Source organism: Phalacrocorax aristotelis, chromosome 18 (genome assembly GCF_949628215.1).
Source record: "Phalacrocorax aristotelis chromosome 18, bGulAri2.1, whole genome shotgun sequence".
NCBI classification, from domain to species: Eukaryota; Metazoa; Chordata; class Aves; order Suliformes; family Phalacrocoracidae; genus Phalacrocorax; species Phalacrocorax aristotelis.
Genome location: NC_134293.1, coordinates 12,694,515 through 12,704,085, shown reverse-complemented (window position 1 = coordinate 12,704,085; position 9,571 = coordinate 12,694,515). Strand labels below are relative to the sequence as shown.

Sequence of the window (9,571 nt, the reverse complement as noted above, 5' to 3'; positions counted from 1 at the left end):
CAGACATGTGTTGGTGGCATTTTGGGGAAGCACAGCAACACCCTAACAGGTACTCAGGCTTTACAAGGGACAATAGCTCAGCTGGAATTTGCCAAGGGGCATCCCACGCTCAGAGATGGGGAAAGGGGTTATTTATTGCTGCTCCTGTATTATGTGTATTCCAAAATTATGATTAGCCTGTTGTCCTGGCAAATTTCTGTATGGATTGCTCATGCCCCAGATCCACGTAGGGATGCACCACAAGGCCATGTGTCTCAGTCTCCTCTCCTCGCTACAATAGCAATTGCATTTTGCACTGAGCCCTGACCTCTCTCTGCTGCCCCAAGGCTGATCCTGGGGCTGGGACTTATCTTCCAAAAGAGCAGTGCCTGTAGAAATCAATTTTTACATCCCCACCACTTGCCTCATCACACAGCTCTGCACACTCCCGGGCTCCAACATGCAGCTTCTGGGCTTCAGCATTTCCTCATTGCATTTGGTGGGATAGCAATCACTCATCTCCCCGTCCTCTGCCGTCACAGATGGAGACTGGGACATGCAGGTGAACCTCTTTTGATGTGTCCAGGTCTGCTAACAGAGGGAGGAACAGTTACTGTCTATGACAAAATATCTGACAAGTCCAGATAGAGATCTAAGAAACCACAGAGTAATACTGATACTGCCCCAACCACAAGGCTGCCAGAGCTCACGCTCTTTTGGAGCTTGTAGAGGCAACCGAAACCATGACATTTGCATATCTTTCTGAAAGCACAGGGTGGCTGTGCCTCAGCCCAGCAGAACTCCCTCTTCCCCCTGCCCCAGCACGGCCAAGGGATGGCATCATCCTGTATCACCATTGCACAACCCAGCCTGGGCCCTCATTCGGGTGCTTTAGCCCTGTGCAGGTTTTTGGAGGTGTATTCTGCAGCCCTGGCCATCAGGGCAGAGATGTCAGAGTGCTGGAAAGGTGCCAAGCCATTCATCATGGTGCCATCCTCGCTCCAGGTCAGGTCTTGCGGGAGGGTGACCCCCCCCCCCCAGCCCTCCTCGCCCTGCGCTGCACTCCTGCAAAGCTAACCGCTGCCTGCCTTTGCCCTCTCCGGCTCACTGCAGTGCAGCGCCTCAGGGAAAGGTGGTGGCAAAGGCAGCAGCCAGCACGGGATCCAGCAGGCATGGCAGAGGGACCTGGGCAGAGATCGGGGGACCCTGGGAGCTGGATGCCAGATGTGCCTCTGCGACCCCAACCCGTGCCTCAGAAGGGCTACGGGGGGACCACGCTGGGGTTTGGCCTCAGATGGCGAGCGGAGCTCAACTGGTCATTTTAGAGATCTGCAAGCCACAAGGGGGTTTCCCCAGCACACTGTGCACTGACTCCTGCAAGTCAGAGAGAATTTTCTCTTTCCGTTTGCTTCTCCTCTCAGCCACACATGAACATTCAAGGAGCACTGGGCCCTCTGCTGTCGTCTGTGGGAAATGTTCCTAGAACCCTTTCATTCGTCTCCATCTCCATCACGACTCATCCATCTGCCGAGAAGCCCTGCAGCGCTTCCCCCTGCCTGCCCAAGCGCAGGGGTGGGACTCCTCCCTGCGCACCGCCTGGGGCAGGCAGGGCTCCTGCCAGCACCGGGCACGCCCCTGGTGCCATCCTCTGTGTCGCCTCTGGGTGTGAACCCCACTGTGCTGGGTGCTGCAGGGGCAGGGGACAGTTGCACTGTCACCTTGAGCCCTGGGCTCCCCTTGGGCTCTCTGCCCTGGGCAGGGGTCCAGGGCTTTGCTGTGCCCTGTCATGCTGCCCATGCTGGTAGCAGCCACCTGGGGAGTGGGGGGGCCCATTTCAAGCCCCTCTCCCTTTTCCTATTCAGAAGACTCTCTTCTAAGAGGTGACTGCAGGTGGTGGGAGAGGAGTCTGGTTTTGGTTTTGTCCCAGCCTGACTTAGCCTCTTTTTTACTTTATTTCTTTTTTTTTTTTTAAGCGAAGTGTATTCATGAGTATTTTTTCTTAAGTGAAATGTATGGGGCCAAGGAAACAGGCTATGTGTAGTACGCAGGACGAGGGTGGGGGGATCACAAGCGCCACTGCTGCAGGGTGCCTGGGCAATGCCAGGGCACTGCTGCTGCCCGGGACTCCTGCCCAGCCCCCCTGGCAGCACAGCCCCCGAGCACACTGGCTAGTGAGGGCCGCTTCCTTCTGCAGGGTGAACAAAGGCAAAAGTCTCTGCTCCCTCAGAAGGACTGTCTGGCAACCAGGATCGCCTGCTCTTTGCAGCTACAGATGAAGTCTCAAAAGAGGGCCACGACTGGCTGTTCCCTAGAAAAGCAATATGCAAATGTTATCATAAAAACAGTAGGAAGGGGGAGTCCAGACACACTCCTACTACCACAAGGGCTCAGACCCATGTTTCCCCAAACAGGGAAGGCTCTGCTGGCAGCAATCAGCCTGCACCTACACTGTTCTGCTTCTCCTGAGGTGACTACAGGGAAACCCTGGCTGTGCACCGGGGGCTGGGGTTGTTGTGTTCATGAAGCTGGATCGCCTGTGCCGAGTGTGATGTGTGCCACTCGAGCCTGGCAATGTACAGCAGCACAAATGTGGTCCATGCTCCAGCAGCAGCAGCACTGAACCTCCCTGGTGAACCCCCAGGGGACTGCTAAGGCTTTTCTTGAACCATTGGCCATCATTGCCTTCCCCAAACCTGCCTTTGGCAGTGATCAGAGTCCTGGCATAGCCACCTCCTACTTCCCAAGCCTGGCAGAGATGGGGTCCTCTTGCACAGAAGGTCTTCCCAATGCCACAGCTCTCAAAAAGGAGCGGGCATCCCTGCATAGTCCCCCAGAAAGTCTGTGGCATCCATCCAATCTGCTCCTCTCCTTGCGCTGTGAGGCCTATGTGTCCCTGTCCCTTCAGAGCTTGGTTGGTGGCCACCAACAGGTCCACCGCCACCACCACCACCTCATCCCTGGTGGTCTAGTGGTCAGGATTCGGCACTCTCACTGCCGCGGCCTGGGTTCGATTCCCAGCCAGGGAAGGGGGTCCCAGCCTTTTCCTGGGTGGCTGCACTGCCCTTGAGCAGCTCCTGGGATTCAGCACGGGGTTCAAGACATCCCACAACCAGTACACAGGGCTGAGTCAGGGTTGGATCAATTTTGGAGGGTGGCAGCAGCCACCTGTCACCCCACTGCCATCAGACTGCTCCCCCCCACCAGAAAAACATCCTCAGATGGAGGGCAGCCACAAGCCAGCCATGGGCTGTAGGGAGCAGGGTGACCCAGCTGTGTGGGGTGGACCTGCTATTGCAGGATTTCTTCTTGTGATAAGGAGAGATGCAGCACTGCCAACCCTGAACATCATCTTGACCCTCTCTCTCCTAAAGTAAAGGGCTCCCAGGGAGCCTGGGCCAGGGCAGTAATGCAGGGTCTCTTGATGAAGGATGACAGGTCTGTGTCTGTCCCTCCTGGGGACAGGAGGGCAGGGGCTGCCAGTAAAAGCTCCCGCTGTGAGCAGGATTTGAACCTGCGCAGGGAAACCCCATTGGATTTCAAGTCCAACGCCTTCACCGCTCGGCCATCACAGCAGCTTGCACAGAGGGGCTTTGCAGGAGCCCATGCTGTCACCCTGCCCCAGGGGACACAACAGGAGCTGATCCCACCCTGGATGTGTGTTCTGCTTTCCTGGCCCCTGCTGCACACCCAGCATGGGTTCTTCAGTTACTGCTGTCACCTGCTCTACACAGAGCTAAGGGTGACATGGAAATCAGGATCCCAGCAGTGCTGGAAAAGAGAAGTAGGCGCTGGTCACAACCTCAGTGGTTGACATGGGAGAGGGAGGTGGTGGGAGATCTATGTCCCATCTCAACTCCTTGTATCCAACAGGAAACTTGTCCCTGGACGACCATCCCCAACCTTCTTTCCCAGTCTGGGAACATCCCAGCCTCCTCCAACGCCTTCTCTGCCCCCCTCCCCACATATACATATATTTGCCTCTGTGAAAAAAGGTCCAGACTTTGCTAACTGAGGCAGTCTGACACACAGTCCAGGCAGTGTTTTGTCCTACAGCTGGCAGGATGATGTTGCAGGCTTGTGTTGTTTTCACCAGGTTGCTTCCTACCTTTTGGCTTTTGGAAGAGGGGGTTTGGAGAAAGGAAGACAAGGTGACTGTCAAGAAGAAATCCTTGCTGAGTGAGGTCTGGTAGTAACTTTGATCTCTCCTTAGGAGCCCAAAAGTCTTATGTGGAGTACAGTCTTAGAAGAACTTGCCTATCCCTGGTTTGGCAAGAAGCTGGCTCTGGGAACCCATTCTGAGGTATCCAGTGCCCTCTCTGCGTTCTTAGTGTTATCCCCAAGAGCCGTGGGTGTGCTTCGCTATGTCGCTGGCACCCCACCCCTCTCCCGTGGGGGTTTATCGGCAGGGAGTAGCTTGGATGGAAACCTCGCCATGTAGGAACTGCTCCTCCATGCTCCATTCCCAGCCTAAAGGAGGGTCTGTCTGCGCTGCCACCCTCCCTGGCCTCTGCCTTGCTGGGTAGTTTGATTTCCCTCCCCACTGGCCAGGGCGGAGCATAGTCCTGACACTGGGTCAGGCTTGGCACAGTCCCACAGGCATGGATGGATGCCCTGGCATGGGTGACCGCCTGCTCAGATGCATCAATGTCTTGGAAACCAGGTACTCAAACCAGATTGATCACTGGACACATGAGATAGTGAGTAAAGCAAGGCCAGCAAATGTGATAGAGCTAAAGAGAGGGGTGAGTCGAGGGAATACTATCTTTGGACAACTATGGAGAGACTCAGGAGAAAGGCTAGCTTAAATTCATACCTTTCAGTTACTCAGGTTTCCTTCTCCCTCTTGCAGGTTCCATGTTCACATTCAAAGCTGGGAGATACATTCCCTGGATCTCCTGAAGTGCCTGTGGCGTTCAGGTTAGGGTATGGCACAAGAGTGGAGAGCCTTTAGAGCTGGAAAGCTGCTAATACCCCGAGGGGCACAGTTAGTGAAGATGAGGTCTGTGGTCTGGAATGAGCTGTTTCTCCTTTTGAGGGTTAAGTACTGCACATTTAGTATCCAAAGAGCTCTGTTCAGGTGAGGTTTCATTTCAGGGTAGGGGTTCGAACATCCTTTAGATGGCAAATGGAGGAACCTGGAGGGACCAGACCAGAATGCATAGACTCGTGCATTATTTGAGTCCAAAAGGAGGGGCCTGGAGGGATCCACAGTGTATATGGAAAGGACAGGGGGTGGCCCAGACCCCAGTGGAGGGACCTGGAGAGGGCCAGAGGGGGAGCAGAGGGACCTGGAGAGCTGTGGTACCCAAAGAGAGGAGCTTGGAGGGGACCAGAGCTTGAAAGAGAGGTCCGAAGGGGTTAAGGAGGGCAAAAGGTGTGGTCTGGAGAGCTCTGAAGCCCAAACAGAATCCGCAGAACCTTACCCTCAGTTGGTTCTTGCAGCCTGGCTGGACTCAGGCTTCTGTTGCACTAGACAGATTTCCCACAAGGTTTTCAGAGTTGGGTTTCTTTTGTTGACTTTTTTCTTACCAAATCTTGTGTCATCAGCAGTGAACACTTATCTTCGTCTACAATTCTTGTGATATTTACAGACAAAACAGTCTTGCCTATTAGAAAGAACAGGCTGTGTTTATAGAAAAGTCTTACTTCAACAGAGAACTGGCAGCTCTTCTCTTGTAATAAATGGCATGTTTCAGTATTGTGCAACATAGAAAACCACAAGGTCTGTCATGAGACAGACCTTATTCTTCTTCAAAGAAATGTTCAGACTCTGCTCTACTTGCAAGTTTCCACCCTTTGATCTTCCAAGTTTCAGAAAATAGTGACTGCCTTGCTCGAGCACTGGCTTTGCTGGACCCAGCACAGAGTGGTCGCCATTCACTGCTGCATCCCATTACCTGTTGTAATGTTGAAGACATTTTGTTCTGACCATAAAACGGTGCTTAAGCATCTCGCTGGTTGTAATATGATGGCATATGATGATCAAGAGGAGACTAATACATATGCATTGTGAATATTAATGAACCCCTGCAAGCTTCTTCACATGGTTAAGCATTGAATCAAACCCCAAAATTTGTGCTAATTTTTTACATCTACTCATGTATTCAGCCTCTCTAGAAATTAAGCTCTAGTTCAGGGAAAAGGGTCCACTGTAGCGATTTATTCCCATGTATCCCAGGTGGTATGACATGATGAAAACTGCAGTGAGTATCTAAATCTTCTTTCACTCCCTCTTTGTTTAAATAAATCTCTGGAACTTTTGAAGCCATGTATTCTCCCAGTGGTTTTCTAGGGGCTTGACAGCTGCTTCTGCTTTGGTGTATGGCTGTGTCCCAGACTCCTGGATAAGATGGGACCTGGTTCCAGAGCAGGAAGATAAAGTAAACCGGAAGAATAGAGAAACTATCCTCCTGCTTGGCATAAACAACAGCTAAGTCTCCTTCTAGACCTGCCAACTCCATCTCCAGGGAAGCCATCCATCTCTCATGGTCCGGTCTGAGCATGGGGTCCCTGTCAAACAAAAGTTGAAGAAATGGAAGGGGGTTTTTGCTAAAAGATAGGGAGGAAGAAGTTCAGTTCACGAGGAGAAACTAAAGATTTTATTCATGGAGAAGAGAGGGAACTTGGTCCATGGGAAGGGGGAGAAGGGACAAGACCCCGGGAAAGGAGAGTTGCTCATAAGGAAGAGATGTTCTAGCTGCTGCTCGGGACAGGAGTCATGTATAGGCCCTGCAAGCTGAGGTCTTTCCACGGGTGGATGTGCAGTAGCTTGTCCTGGTGGGTGTGGTGGGTCCTACCACTGTGGTAGAAAGTCATGGATGGCCTTCCTCAGCTTTCGTGCCCTGGGAGCTGCTCCTACTACTCAGGGCAGAGTTAGGTCTGAACACCCTACCTGGCTGAGGCATGTTGAGTTGGCACAGTCCTCATGACTGTAGGGACTGCCAAGAGTGCTGCAGGCAACAGCGGCAGCAAGAACGCTTGGGCTGTCCCACAGTACAGTCTGAGAAGGCCACAGATGGTCATCCCATGGATGTCCTTTCAGGAAAGAGGCACAAAGCAGCCTGTACTCACTGATGCCGCTGCCCAGTCTGCTGGGCTCACCTATTTCTGCATGGCAGGCAAAGCCACTGTGTGTTTGCCCAGGGTACCTTGTCATGGCTACGAAGTACACTTTGTGGCTGATGGAGGGCTGCTCTAAGAAGGTTTCATAGCCTTGGGTGTTGATGAGTGGTGAGCCTTTAAAGGAGGACTTCAAAGAGAGGTAATAATCTCACCCCTGGTCATTGTGCAGCTAGAGAAACCCTTGAAGTGAACACCTCAATGATACTGGAAAGACCTTTGGTGCCACCTCCTGAGCATCTCTTGCTGTTGCTGTGACTCCCACACCAATACTATGAAAGGTCCCACTGAGAGAACAGTCAGAAGTGAGATGACCACACCATGGGCATGGGGGCCTCGAGGACATGTGCAGCTGCTGCAATATGGGTACCGTCTCCTGCTGGGGGACCGAGGGTTTTTTCTCAGCAAACCTCACCTCGTACCATCCCAGGCTGGAGTGAGACCTTCTTGGTGTTCCTGTTCCCCTGAAGCTGCTGGCTGATGTGGGTAGATTGGTCAAACCATGAGCAGAAGGAAGGTGCTCTGGGTGGGAGAGCTACCGCTCTATAATACGATGACAAAAAAAGAGGAAATAGTCTCTTAGCCCACAGCTTCTCCATTTTGAATCATGTGTTTTCAACCCACGTTGCTGCTCAGGGGCTGTCCCTTTACATATTCCCCAGAGAGCATCCAGTAGCGAGCCTGTATCTGGTCCATAAGAGCTATTCCAGGAAGCTGGACTATAAGCTGTGCAGAGTACTCTCATCACCAGCTTTTCTCTGTGCACCACCTTCTGAAAGTCCTCTGCTGTCCAAGGGCTGTATTTTAGTGCACTATGTGGCCTGGAGCATAGAACCAGATGGCCTTCTCCATAAAGAGTTAGTTACTTTTAGTGCTGTGGCCTTTATATTTTTAAAGCTGGACAAACTGGTTCTATTAAATGTCATCCCTGAACTGCCAGGAACTTTTCTTCCTCTACTTGCCCTACAATTTATGTGCTGCTAACCTACCACTTCTTAATTTTTCCTGTTTTATCCTGCTCACTCCATCTGTATACAAGCTCTGCCCTTCATCTCTTGGAGCAGAAGGTGCACTGGACACAGTTTTGTAAACCAATAGTGGTTCTTCCATGCTACTGTCCCCTGGACAAGGACAGGCTTGGCTTGTACGGGCTGTTGGCTCTCAGTAGGATGTAAATAAGTCCACAGTTTGAACATAGGAAAAATGTGCCATTGGCAGGTGAAGAAGCTTTGTATGTTTGAAGTTGTGCCTAAATTAAGTCCCTAATCGCTGTTAACCTCGAGGCATCGTTCATGCCTGGGTTTTACTAGCCTAAATGTGCCTGTGTCATTAAAATGGGTGCTGAAAGGCCTTGCAGGAAAATCAGAGGTGTGTCAAATGGGGAAGGGGAGAATGTTACTTTTTGCCATTAGGATGAGAAATAAGGAATGTAATAATGAGCTCTTTCTTTTTTGTGTTGCTTAAGTTTAATGTGGCTACAGCTAATGCTTAATCACATATTTAGCAAACACCATCAATGGTCACTTAGCTACAGGTTGCTAGGTTTACACTAGGATCTCAGGGTGAAGATCTGCAGCCTGACTAGTAATACCGAGAAGTAATATTAATAATACCAAGAGCACGGAAGAGAAGAAATCTGCAACGTCTAATCAAGCAGGACAGAGAGGAGATCTGATGGAGGAATCTGCTGCTTGGTAGGCTAATTAATGGATAATTAATGCCCTGGCTGCCCAGTTGTCCTGAACACTTTGCTGAATGAACATCAGCCTTCGTGGTAGGATATCCTGTTTTCTCTTGAAGTTCAAAAGATTGCACCAAAACACCATAAATCCTAGTTGGAGGCAACGTAGAGCAGCTTGCCTGAGGACACAAGAAAGCCCTGGGTACTGTGCTTACACACCCAGTCTTGAGCAATCGGTAGGACACGTGATGTTAATGCAACATTTGCACGGCAGGTGACCACTATCTTGGGAGCAGCATCGGGCCACCTGCAAATGATGGTGTGCATCCTCAAAGGCAGGTGTCCCTGTACCAAGGGCAACCGGCGGGTCCCAGACTGTCACTAAGGCACGAATGCAATTGCAACGATACACATAAAATATACAAAAGAAAGAGCAAATCCACCCTTCAGGTACCTGGACTTCTGCTTATGTGCATTTTGTAGGGAGAAAGCTGGATGTACAAGGTAGAGCTCCTGCCAGGGTGATCAGAGTCCCTCTGATACTAGGGGACGGCTCCTGCTCTTGGTTTTGAATTTCTCTTTAGGGGAGAAATATTGACATTGTATTTTCAGTTTCGGAAAACCTGACCTTCACAAATCTTTTTTTTTTTCCCAGATTTAAAATGATATGTGTTTCTTAGCAATTTCCTTTCTCATATTTTCTTTTTAATTATTTTGGCTTAATAAGAACTGTGAAAATATTTAAACATGGCTGATTGTCAGTAAGAATTCAGCATTGTCTTTTGTGATCAG

The 9,571-nt window shown here is 51.0% G+C and overlaps 2 non-coding genes across 2 annotated transcripts; one reads left to right on the top strand and one right to left on the bottom strand.

Moving 5' to 3' along the window:
- Positions 1-2,933: 2,933 nt before the first annotated feature.
- Positions 2,934-3,005, top strand: TRNAE-CUC (transfer RNA glutamic acid (anticodon CUC)). The gene has a single exon. It is a non-coding gene; the product is annotated as a tRNA-Glu (tRNA).
- Positions 3,006-3,469: 464 nt separating this feature from the next.
- TRNAS-UGA (transfer RNA serine (anticodon UGA)) lies at positions 3,470-3,551 on the bottom strand. The gene has a single exon. It is a non-coding gene; the product is annotated as a tRNA-Ser (tRNA).
- Positions 3,552-9,571: the final 6,020 nt, after the last annotated feature.